At 32.8% G+C, this 13291-nt stretch overlaps 1 pseudogene; it reads right to left on the minus strand.

Moving 5' to 3' along the window:
* Positions 1-5249: 5249 nt before the first annotated feature.
* On the minus strand, positions 5250-5528 carry LOC127557948 (60S ribosomal protein L37a-like; annotated as a pseudogene).
* Between the last annotated feature and the right edge of the window lie 7763 nt (positions 5529-13291).

The following is a 13291-nucleotide window of genomic DNA, read 5'->3' on the forward strand; positions in this document are numbered from 1 at the left end:
CAGCAATATCACAACCAGAAAAACAATGCTAAAAGAACTCTGATCAATCCAGTGACTGGTTGTAACTCCAGAACAATGATAATGAAGTATGCTTCTCATCTCTTGTCAGATAGTTAGTAGACTAGATGCAAGATGAGATGCACATTTTCGGAAATGACAAATATATGAATTTGTTATGCTTGACTATACTTGCTAAAGGAGGAACTTTTATTTGGTGGGTAAGAGAGATGTGCATATATACTTCTCATCTCTATTCCACCCACATATCACTCAAATCTTGCTCTCACCTTTCCATTCTTTAGTGAACAAACTCCTTTCATCCTGGCCCTTTTTCTCACACTTCTTCCATCTATTAGCTATTACTGAGAGTCAACTCACAGTTATCCTTTCTGGAATTAGTTATACCTTCTTTTACTCCCCAATACACTGACCTGGAAGATGAAATCAGAATGTTCCTACTCTCTGCTGTTACCTCTAAATTTTTCCTTTCTTTCCTTCTCTCAAAAACTTTTTGTCCTTTGAAAAACACTCAATCAGAAATTACCACTCAATTCAGATTATTATAGCTATAATAAGTTGAATTCTAGGTCATTCTTTCACCTTTTTCAAGATATCCAGCACCTAGAATCTTATATTCCTTTCTTCTTCAACTCCTACCCTTTTTATTTAAAGCTTTTTAATCTTCAAAACATGGATAATTTTCAACATTCATGCTTGCAAAACCTTATGTTCCAAATATTTTTTCCTCACTTATCCTCATCCCCTCCCCTAGATGACAAGCAATCCAATATGTTAAACACGTGCAATTCTTCTATATATATATATTTCCACAATTATCATGCTGCATAAGAAAAATCAGATCAAAAAGGAAAAAAAAATGAGAAAGAAAACAAAATACAAGCAAACAACAACAAAAAGAATGAAAATACTATGTTGCAATCCACACTCAGTTCCCACAATCCTCTCTCTGGGTGTAGATGGCTTTCTCCATCACAAGACCATTGTAATTAACCTGAATTACCACATTGTTCAATTCTTACCTTTAACTAAAAGAATTGATTATCCACATAGATGCTTCCTCAAAAACCCTAACTTTCCAATTCTTTAGCCCCTTTAAATCCAACTATTCATTCTTTCACTCCATCTCAGACATAGAGATAGTCACATACTAAATATTACCATATTCACCAGTGTTCTACCTCCCTAATGAGAAATTCTTTTTGACTATAACTTCCTTTCATTCCATCTATCCTTAGGACTCTTTTGTCTTAAAACTTATTCCTTGCCCTCCTTGAGACTTCTAATCTCTCCCCTGTTTAGTACTTCTCAGGCCATTGTTATTGCTTCATTTTATTTTTTTTCAGATTTTATTTGCTAATCATCATCATATATATATGTATATATATATATATGTATATGTATGTATTTATACACACACACACATATCAAACTGTGCTATCATCTTTATAAGGTTCCTATCTTTTTTTTTAATGTATCATTATTGAAGTTTTTAAGTTTGTTGCCCCTTTCCCCCCATATGCTTTGTGGTTTTTATTGTATAATCTTATCTAGCATAGTTATTTTTAGGAATACATGTCATTTTATAGCAGAGTTGTCTGTACTTGTTTAAGTAATTGAGGGTTCAATTATTTTAATTTCAATCTATTTAAATTTTTTCTTCTTATTGTTTTCTGCAAAGTATGATCTTAGCTCTGAGAAGTTGGCAGGTTGACTATAAACATAGAACTGACTTACAATGACTCCTACATCAATACCAAGTTTTTTTCTTTGAATTAAAATAAAACAAAATCCATTTAATACTTTATAGTGTTATTTGGTTTAATTAAAAGATAGTGCTTATAATACAAATATGTGAGGTTTCCATGTAATGTCTGGGGACTCTTAATATTTTTTTTCCTGAACCATACTTTCCCATATATTTCTACTCATCTTCTCCTTTTCCAACCTTTGCATTAAAGTCATCAAATAGCAGAGTATATGTTGACTTGATATGGAGAGTTTTTATCAAGTTCTTCACAGAATTTCTCTACTGCTTCATTCTCAGAAATTCATGTTGGAACATAAACTAAAATTATTTTCATAGTGATCTTTTTGCACATATATTTCAAAATGGGATGACCAAATTTCCTGTAAAATAATATTTCTTGTCTGGGTATAAAATAAAGTTCATTTAAAAAACCACTTTCTCTGCCTTTCCACAAAATATCCATGAGCCATCCTGTCATTTAAATGCAACTTCCTTCTTTTGGCTTGATTCTTTTATAGGAAGAATATTGGGATTGATAAGACTCAACTCTTCTAGCAATATGTTCACTCATCAGTCATTGGACAAGCATCACATATTTAAGTACCATTAGTCAAATTGAAGGTTGTTGAGAGTCTGAAAATAAAAGGAATCTTTTTATCCTTCTATCCCTTCCCTGTCATTATGTCACTGGTAGTGCAGAAACAGAAAGAATTTACTCAGTTCTGAGTTTCATTTGAAAGTTTATCCTCCATATCAATGACAAGGCATTGGAGTAGTATTTTGTAAAAAGGAAAAATTATAAAATATGGCATTTCACAGACTGATGTTAGTTTATGCTTGGCTCAAAAAAATTCCATTGCACAAATGAAAGATGGCAGAAGAATGGCATGAAAATAACTCATATGAAAAAATTCAGAGTTTTAAGATGAATAAAGGTCAAATGTGAATTAATAATGAGACAAGAAAAGCTAATATGACAAAAAGCTAATTTGTCATTTCCCCCTTCAATCATTTTAGTCAGTCTTATAGGTATAAAATGATATCTCAATGTTGTTTTAATTTGCATTTTGTTAGTCAATAATGATTTGTAGCATATTTAATATGATTATAAATTGTTTTGATTTGGACAGTACTTTTTAGAAATAATGCTGACAAATTGTAGCACATCTAGTAGAGGGTATACAGGATGATGATAGTGCTGCAGACCATGCCAAGAGAAATGAGATGAAGGAACGGGGAACTTTTTGCCTGGAAAAGAGAAATAAGGGAAGAGATAGTCTCTAGGGGGTCAGGGAAAAAAAGAGTTTTTGACAGATTTGGAGAGATAGTTTGGGCTTGACATAAAGAAAAGCTTCCTAACAATTATCACCATCTAAAAATGGAATAGAATGCGAATATTTTATATAGAGGACTAACACACACTAGTGATTAGATAAATGCCCAGTTGGGTAAAGGACAATTCCTTTAGGGAAAATGCAAGAAATGAACTGGAATGAGGCAAATGCAAATTAAATATTAGACTAGACCAAATGAGAATTACATCAAGAGTGCAGGAATAATTTAGCATGAGAAAAACTATTATCATAATTCATTATATCAATAATAAAAGTTTAAAAATCACAATTATATCAATAGATACAGAAAAAGCTTTTAATAAAATACAATGCTCATTTCTATTAAAGGAACTTAAATGTATAAATATAAATGAACTTTTCCCTTAAATTGATTTTAAAAAGGCATTTATCTTCATTCAAATACTTTTAAACCAATGTGCTAATACTTTAGCAAGGAAATGATGATCATTGTACTGAAAGTAAGACTCTTTAGGAATTAATTGTAAGCAAGTTTTGAGGGAAAGAGGGTTTTGGTGGTGATGGTGGAGGTGGTGTATGCAATATGTATTTTCGAAGTAGCAAAGTAAAACCTGAAGTCAAGGCATTAGATTTTACTTGGATTAATCAATTATTGGAACTTTTACAATTTCCTTCTCTGCAGCAATTACTTAGTGTTCCACATATGTATATATATGAATGCATATAATAATTGACATTTTTAGAGTGCTATTCATTCATTGTTTCATTTTATCCTACCCAACAACCCATTATGGTAGATCCTTCTATGTGCTGGATCTAACCTATGATTTCATTGTTATTGAGAATTTCTCAAGAGAAAATTTCCAGTATCATAGCAGATTATCAGCACCTACTCTGATAGGTATTAAGAATATTTCCTAAGGACACTAAGATGTTCAGTGATTTGTTCATGGTCACATAGTCAAAAATAGGATTTGAATCCAGGTCTTCTTGGCTCTGAGGACAATTCTCTATCCCTTATTTCAAGCAGTCTTTCCCTTGACAGCAGTCACTGTAAGCATTCATTTTGTAAGAGAAAACAGGGTTAAAGAGGCTGACTTGCCCATGATCACGTTGCTACTAAATCAGACTTTTCCTTTCTCTACCTCTCTCACTTTAAAAAATTCTTAACACATATCCACTAAAATCAGCATTCCCATATACACTGTAGAGCATAAATAGAAGGTTGTACATGAAACAGAATTTCTATTATGTACATCTTATTTTTCTTTTAAAATAAATGTTACTTCCAGAGCTGTTGTGTTTGTGATTCCTTCTCCTTTCTTCTGTACATTTCAAAAACATGGTTCAGCATTCTCTTTCATTTCTTTACTCTTTCTTTCTGGTAACCATATTCCTAGCTCTCTTCTTTCTTCCACCCTCCAGCCTCCTGCTACCAAGAAAAACATTTTTTTTGCAACAAATAGGGTTAAGAAAAACAAATCCCAACATCGGCTGTGTCTTGGAACATATTTTATTCTACAATTTAAGTTAATCATCTCTCTGTCATGAAGTAAATATCATACTTCATCATAGAACTACTCTAGTGTTATGATTGGTCATTGAATTGATTAAAGTTAATAAGTCTTTTAAAGCTGTTTTTCTTTATGATTTTGTTACTATAGAAGTTGTGATTCCTTTCCACTCTAATTCTTTCTTTCTGTCTTGTAATTTTTTTTTAACCTTCAAGATATCTGTAACTATATATCTAACAATCTGTAAAATGTTATGATATTCAAAAGTGTTTTCCGTCTATGGTTACTTTCAGGAGTTATCTGGTGAATTTTTTCAATTTTAACTTGCCTTCTGATTTTAATGGATTTAGAATATTTTCTTATATAATTTCTTAAAACAGGTGGATAGGTCCTTTATTAAGTTATGGTTTTCAGTAAATCTGACAATTCTTAAATTATTCTCCTCAAGATTTTTTCCAATTAAATTACTTTTGATCATAGAAGTTTTACATATTCTTTTAACTATTGAGGCATTTGAGTGCTGTAATGTTTTCTGTTTCATGGAGTCCTTTAGTTAAGTTTAACTCCACTCTATTTTTATTTTATTTTATTTTGTTATTCCATAAATTAACCCATTTATTGTAAGACTATGGACTACAGATATTTGATAAGATTTTACTGGTCTTTCAATTCCTTGAGTCTTCTGATGGCAAATTTGATTGTGACTGCAGAGGTGGTATTATAGGTCCATGAATCACTAGATACTGTATTCATATAGGATCCATGATGCCAGATACCCACAGCTCATCTCTTCATTTTGGTCTTGCCACAGAAGAAGTAGGTATATTTGGCATGCTGACTAATTTCAGTTTTCTTCACTATTTTTCTGAGGGATGCATCATAATGTGCTCCATATTTACCAATAATTTCAACCTTCTTGGTACATTTAGCCATGTTGCCAGTTGCAGGGTTAGAGTTCAGAGAAGCCATTCTATTTTTAAGGGAGTACACCAAATGGATAAAAATTTTCAGTTTCTGTTCTAAACTATTTATTTTTCTTCTAATTCCCCTCTGTAAAGAGATCTGACTTCAATTTTAAAAATCTATAGCTTATTTTTTTTCCTAGTCAATTTTAGTGTTTTTATGACTAAACCATTCTTTTCTCTACAGGTTCACTTTTACTTGATATATAATTATTCTCTTCCTTTGGAATCACCTTTTGGACTTCTCTTAATTTATAATATTCCTTCATTATTTGATGTTTTCTTTTTTGTACTCATCTCTCCAGCCTCATCTCTTATAGTAAAACTTTTTGCCAGAGCTATTGTCTGCACCCCATAACACTTGGATGGGATAGACAGGCTCTGTTTGGTCACATCCCTCTGTGGTCTGAATGCTGCTACCAATGTTGTTCTGCATGAGCAGGTTTGGAACTACGCCCATCTTCTGTCACACTCCCTGGCTTCTGATGCTCTAATGCAGGTGCAGGCCCTTGCATCTTTCTCTTTCTCCTTACATGATCTTCAATTGGCCACATCCCATGCTGAGAGTCTAACTGGCCCTAATCAGACATTAATGATTCTCCTGGTTCCCAGCTTTGTGTAAAATCCTCCATGTGCACTTGATGGTTGAGTTATCCTGTTTCATCTGTCATCATCTGCAGGCTCTGAGTGCTCTGTGGCAAACATCTGTTCTAGCTCCTTGTGAAATGGCCTATTGAGGACTAATTCTACCCCATGATGCTCATGGTAGAGCCAAGATACTGTGTTTAGGCCACATTTATAGGAGCGCATGACCTCTAGTCTGTCTCTGTTCAGAGTTCCCTTATATTTTATATCTATTTATTAAATTTCACTTTGTTTTCTACCTTTTCCAGAGAATCTCTCTCTAAAAGCATGAAGACTTTTGACCATCTTTCTATATACTCTTGAAATGAATGGAGGAGCTTACTGGCATTTTTATTTAGCCTTCTTTTTCATTAGTCCATCTTGTGCCCCTTCAAATATTTTCTGAGAGATCTGGATGCATCTAAAATCTTTCAGATTCCTATTTTAGTTATAAGTATCAATGATTATCAAGTGTACATCTCCCTATTTTATGTCTCATCTGTCATTTCTGATCAGGAGAATTTTGAACAAGGTTATTTCTATTATCTTTAAAGATTGTGTGTGTGTGTGTGTGTGTGTGTGTGTGTGTGTGTGTGTGTGTGTGTGTAGAGAGGGTAGGATGGAAGCAAGACAGCAGAGAAAAGACAGAGACTTCCTTAGCTCTCCCAAATTCCCTTCAAACAACTTTAAAGAATGCCTAAAAATAAATTGCATAGAGCTAGAACACACAAAAAGAGGGGGTGAAACAATTTTCTAGCCCAAAACAATGTAGAAGGTGAGCAGAAAGTTTTAATATACCAGGGTGAGAATGGAACATATAAAACTAACAGTCAAGAAATAGACTGGGAAAATGAGCTGATACAACAGCAAAAAATCCTGACAATAAAAAGTTGGTGGCATAAAAGGTGAAAACACAAACTCAGAAGACATAACAAATTCTTGGAAGAACTTAAAATAATTTTTAAAAAAATTTAAAAGGTAGAAGAAAATTGGGAAAAGAAATGACAGTGATATAAGAACATCATGAAAAAAATAAACAACTTGATAAAGAAGGCACAAAAACACAAGAAAATAATACCTCAAAAATCAGAATAGGACAAATAGTTAAAAAAAAAAAAAGCACCAAAAATCCAATAAAGAGAAAAATACCTTAACAAGTAGAATTGGCTAAATGGGAAAAGATGTACAAAAATTCCTTAAAAAGTAAAATTGGCCAAATAAAAAAGATTATACAAATACCCAATGAAGAAAATAATTCTTTAAAAATTCAATTTGGACCAATGGAAGCTAATGAATCCACAAGACTTTAAGAAACAATAAAATTAAATTTAAAAAAAGAAGATAATATGAAAATAATTCATTTGAAAAACAACCGACCTAGAAAAAAGAAAAAAATTATGAATTATTGAAACTACCTGAAAGTTATGATAAAAAATATTCTAAATATAATTTTTCATAAATTTATCAAGGAAAACTACCTTGATATTCTAGAACCAACGGTAAAATAGAGTTAGAAAGAATCCACCAATAATCTTCAGAAAAAAATTCCAAAATGAAAACTCAGAGTAGTATTATAGCCAAATTTGAGACCTACCAGGTAAGGAAAAGAAAAAACAACTTAGTATCATGGAGATACAGTTGGTATAACCCAAGATTTAGTGGCTTCACATTAAAGGAAAATAAGACTTGGAATATGATATTCTAGAAGGTAAATAAATTAGGATTACAACAATATTAACCTACCTAGCAAAACTGAGCATAATTCTTCAGAGAAAAAAATGGATATTAAATAAAACAGAAGACTTTTCAATTATTCCTGATGAAAAGACCAAAATTGAATAGAAAATTTGATGATTGTGTTAGAATAATAATATTATTGTGCTATTATAAGAAATGATGAGCAGGATGATCTCAGAAAAATCTGGAAAGACTTACATGAAATGATGCAAAGCAGAGTGAGAAGTACCAGGAAAACATTGTACATAGTAACAGCAATATTGTACAATGATCAGTTGTGAAGGATTTAGCTATTTTCAGCAATACAGTGATCCAAGGTAATTCTAAAGGACTTAGGATGAAAAATGCTCACCATCTTCAGAAAAAGACCTGATAGAACCTGAATGCTAACCAAAGCATACTCTTGTTAAAAATTTCTTTATTTTTCTTAGGTTTTTGTTGTTGTTGTTGTTGTTGTGGGGGGAAGGCCAATGTTTTCTTTAATAACATGGCTAGTATATAAATATGTTTTGATGACTGCATATATATAACCTATATTGAATTGCTTGCCTTCTCAGTGGGGAGGGGAGAAGGGAAGGATTGGGAGAATTTGGAACTTAAAATTTTAACAAATGTTTAAAAAATTGTTTTTATATATAATTGAGGAAAACAAAATAAAATTAAAAAGAATTTTTGAGTTATTCAGATAAGAGTCAATCAATATGAAGTGCCAGACACTATGCTAATCACTGGGGGTACAAAAGGGGGCAAAAAAGTCCCTGCCTTCAAGAAACTCATAATCTAATGGGGACAACATATATAAGACAAATAGGAAATAATTTAGAGAGGGAAGGCACTAGAATGAAGAAAGTTTGAAAAAGATTTCCTGTTAATCAGTTCCAATGGAGCAGGAATGAATTCAACCAGCTACACCCAGGGAAAGAACTCTGGGAGATGACTAAGAACTATTACATAGAATTCCCAATCCCTCTATTTTGTCCACCTGCATTTTTGATTTCCTTCATAGGCTAATTTCTTTCATAGTGAAACACTATTTCAGAGTCCAATTCTTTTTGTACAGCAAAATAACTGTTTGGACATATATACTTATTTTGTATTTAATTTATACTTTAACATATTTAACATATATTGGTCAACCTGCCATCTGGGGGACAGGATGGGGGGAAGGAGGGGAAAAATTGGAACAAAAGGTTTGGCAGTTGTCAATGCTATAAAATTACCCATGCATATAACTTCTAAATAAAAAACTATATAAAAAGAAAGAAATATAAATTTTCTCCTAAAAAAAAAAAAAAAGACTTCCTGTTGAAGATGAGATTTTAGATGAAACTTAAAAGAAGTCAAGGAAGGAAGTAGGTGAAGTTGAAGAATGAGAACATTCCAGGCATGGGGGACAGTCAGAGAAGATGGCTGGAGCAGAGAGGTGTGTATCTTGTTCATGGAATAGTAAGTCAGTGTTAATGGGTCAAAGAATAAGTAAAAAGAGTAAGCTGTAAGAAGACTGGATAAGTGGGAGGGGATTAAGTCAGGAAGGGCTTTGTACAACAGAGGATATTCTATTTAATCCTGAAGGTGATTAAGAGCCATTCGAATTTATTAAGTAGAGAAGATGACATAGATCTATGCTTTAGGAAAATCACTTTGGTGGTTGAATGGATCAGAGTGGAGAGACTTAAGCCAGCAAGACTCATCAGCAAGTTATTGCAATTATTCCAGGTGTGAAATGATGAGGGCCCCCACCAGAGAAGTTGCAGAATCAAAGAAGAGAAAGGGGCTTATTTGAGGAATGTCACAAAGGTAAAATTGATGGAATGTAGCAACAGATTGGCCATGAGGGAAAAAAGAGATCGTAAAGAGTCAAGGCTGTGAGCCTGGGGAACTGGGAATATGGCATTATTCTCAATAGTAATAGAGAAGATAGGAAAGGGTTTAGGGGAAAAGATGATGAGTTTGAGTTTGGTTTTTGATGGTTGAATTTAAAATGTCTACTAGACATCCAATTTGAGATGTCCGAAAGTCAGTTAAAACATGTGAGATTGGAGATCAGCAGAAAGCTTTTAAGACAAGAGAGATAAATTTGATAATCATCAACACAGATGATTCTGATAATATATGTTGGCAAATATCTTATTCACAGAATGACTTTAAGATAACATTTGCTTTACAAAATAAAATTCCTTTTCATAACTAACAAACAATAAGCATGATAAGTATTTTTCAGTTAGGGACAAGATGTGTGTGTATGTTTGTGTACATGTAAACATACATATGTATATATAATATATGTTTATATTTGTGTTTATATACATATACATAAATGTTAGCATTACCTGCGATGACAAAGAACTGGAAGCAACCTAAATGTCCAAAAAATTGACAAATAAATGAAAAACCATATGGATAAATAATTTTAAAATATTGTGAGCCTTATTACTTCATAAAACATTTAGTAGTAGGGGGGAGGGTAGGGCACGGCAGAACAAATTTGCATAAAGCTTTATATGAGGCCTAATTAAATCAGCTCATCCCAAGAGCATACAAGGATAAAACTGGAAAGATAGCCAACAGACAAAAATGAAAAGAATTTTCGTCATTTCTCCAATAAACTGTTTCCTCCATCTGTGACAGTGAAGTCACCATATTTGGGCTCAACATCACATTTCCTAATATATTTACTACACAAGGAAGTAGAAATTGCCCTAAAGAAAGCAAAGATAGGAAGAATAAGAGACAGAACAAGAATAGATAAAGGAGGCCTGTGCTAGAGACAATATAATTTTGAATGACTGAAGGAGTGATTCTCAATGTACCAGAAAAAGTGAAAGATAATGATTGGCAAGAAAAAAAAGTCACAATATTATTCCTCCTGAAATGCAATCAAGGAAGCAATTGCCCCTGACTATATTCCTAGTTTTCCATCTCTATATACATTTTTGGAAGTTAATCTAATGCTAAGATGTTGAAAATACTTCATGATATATTTTAATCACACAATTTACTGAAAAGTACAAAGAATACGATATCACATTATGCTAATTATTTGTTAACCAATTTAAAACATTTGATTTGACAGAATAAATTACATCCTTGAAGGCTCTCCTCCAGAAAAAATCTCTCATAGATATTAAGATCATATAAAATTGCTTAATAGATGTCATAACAGAAGTATTATTCAACAGTCTTTTATTAGTTAATATCAAGCAAGGCATAAAATAAGGTGAAGTATACTCTCCATAAGGCATAAAATAAGGTGAAGTATACTCTCCATAATTTTTTCCTATTGACATGGGGTATAACCATTATACAGTCCAAAGAGAAGATAGATGTCTTATAGACTGTAAGATCTTCCCTGAATTTTACAAAATGCAAAATGGCTCTATAATTCCACATATAGAAAAAACACATGGTGAAGAATGCCTTATTTTCAGACTGTGACATGCAATTTAATAGACAGCTGGCTGATGTGATCAAACAGTACAGGCATGCCTCATTTTATTGTGCTTCAATTTATTGTACTTCTCAGATGTTGCATTTTTTTTTTTTTTTTTTTTTTTTTTTTACAAATCGAAGGTTTGTGGCAACCCTCTGTGAAGCAAGTCAAGTGTTGCTATTTTTCCAATTTTCATTATTTCCACAATTTTTCAAAGCTTTCATTGTTATTATATCTGTTATGGTGATCTGTGACTGATTATCTTTACTGTTGTGGTGTTTTTGCTTTGGGGAACCACTAACTGCTCCCATATAATATGGCAAACTTAATTGATAAATATTGTGTGTGTTTTGACTGTTCCTCTACCCAGCTGTCCTCCCATTTCTCTCCCATTTCTCAGACTTTTTTCTGTCCCCAAGCTACCATAATATTGAACAATATTACATAAACTTAGTTAGGAGGGTTTGAGAATATGGATCCTAGTTTTAAAACAAGTTCTCTTGTGGGTAAAATGCACACTCAATGGATGCATATTTAACATAAACATAACTTTTTATATGCAATAGGAAACCCTAAAATTTGTGTGACTCACTTTATTGTGATATTTTCTTTACTACAATGGTCTGGAACTGAACCTGAAATATCTCTTCGGTATGTTTTTACATATATCTTCAACAGTTATTGCAGATGGAGGATGAGCAGAGTCCAAAATTGAATAGGATGAATGGAGTAAGTTTGACTATAATTGTTTTTGTTAATGCTTTTTGTTTTCAAAACATATGCATAGATAATTTTCAACATTCACCCCTGCAAAACTTTGTTCCAATTTTCCCCCTCCCTTCCCTAGACAGCAAGCAATCTAATACATATTAAACATATGCCATTCTTTTATACATATTTCCACAATTACGTTGCACAAGAAAAATCAGATAAAAAGGAAAAAATAAGAAAGAAAACAAAATGCAAGCAAACAACAACAAAAAGGGTGAAAAATACTATGTTGTGATCCACACTCAGTTCCCACAGTCCTCTCTCTGGGTTCAGATTGCTTTCTTCATCACAAGATCATTGGAAGTAGCCTGAATAACCTCACTGTTGAAAAGAGCCACATTCATCAGAATTGATCATTTTATAATCATTGCTGTACAATGATCTGGTTTTCCTTACTTCAGTTTATGTAAGTCTCTCCAGGCCTCTCCAAAATCATCCTGCTGATTGATTGTTTCTTATAGAACAATATTATTCCATAACATTCATATACCATAACTTATTCAGCCATTGTACAATTGATGGGCATCCACTTAGTTTCCAATTTCTTGCTACTATAAAAAAAAAGGGGGCTGCCATAAACATCTTTGGATATGTGGGTCCCTTTCCCTTCTTTAAGATCTCTTTGCGATACAGACCCAGCAGAGACAGTGCTGGATCAAAGGATATGCAGAGTTTGATGGCCCTTTGGGCATAGTTATAAACTGCTCTCCAGAATGGTCGGATCCATTCACAGTTCCACCAACAATGTATCAATGTCCCAGTTTTCCCACATCCCCTCCAATATTCATCATTATCTTTTCCTGTCATTTTAGCCAATCTGACAGGTGTGTAGTGGTATCTCAGAGTTGTCTTAATTTGCATTCTTCTGATCAATAGTGATTTAGAGGGTTTGGCAATAATTGTAAAGAACTCTCATACAGATAATTATGAGGACATATATTTAGAATTGGAAGATGTCTTCTTAAGTACATGTTCTCCCCTGTAAAAGAGAGATGGTCTCAGAAGCGTCTGAAGATATTTGGTGATGCTTTCCTAAACATACTGCTGGGTTTTTCTACTTGATCACTCTTAGTCAAGATTGCCTTTCTTTCACTAAGTTGTCATTTTTCAGCCAGTATACTTATAATAACTTTTTTACTTATAGTCTCTTGTAATTCAGGATGATTTCTAAG

The sequence above is a fragment of the Antechinus flavipes genome, chromosome 3, assembly GCF_016432865.1.
Source record: "Antechinus flavipes isolate AdamAnt ecotype Samford, QLD, Australia chromosome 3, AdamAnt_v2, whole genome shotgun sequence".
Taxonomy (NCBI): domain Eukaryota; kingdom Metazoa; phylum Chordata; class Mammalia; order Dasyuromorphia; family Dasyuridae; genus Antechinus; species Antechinus flavipes.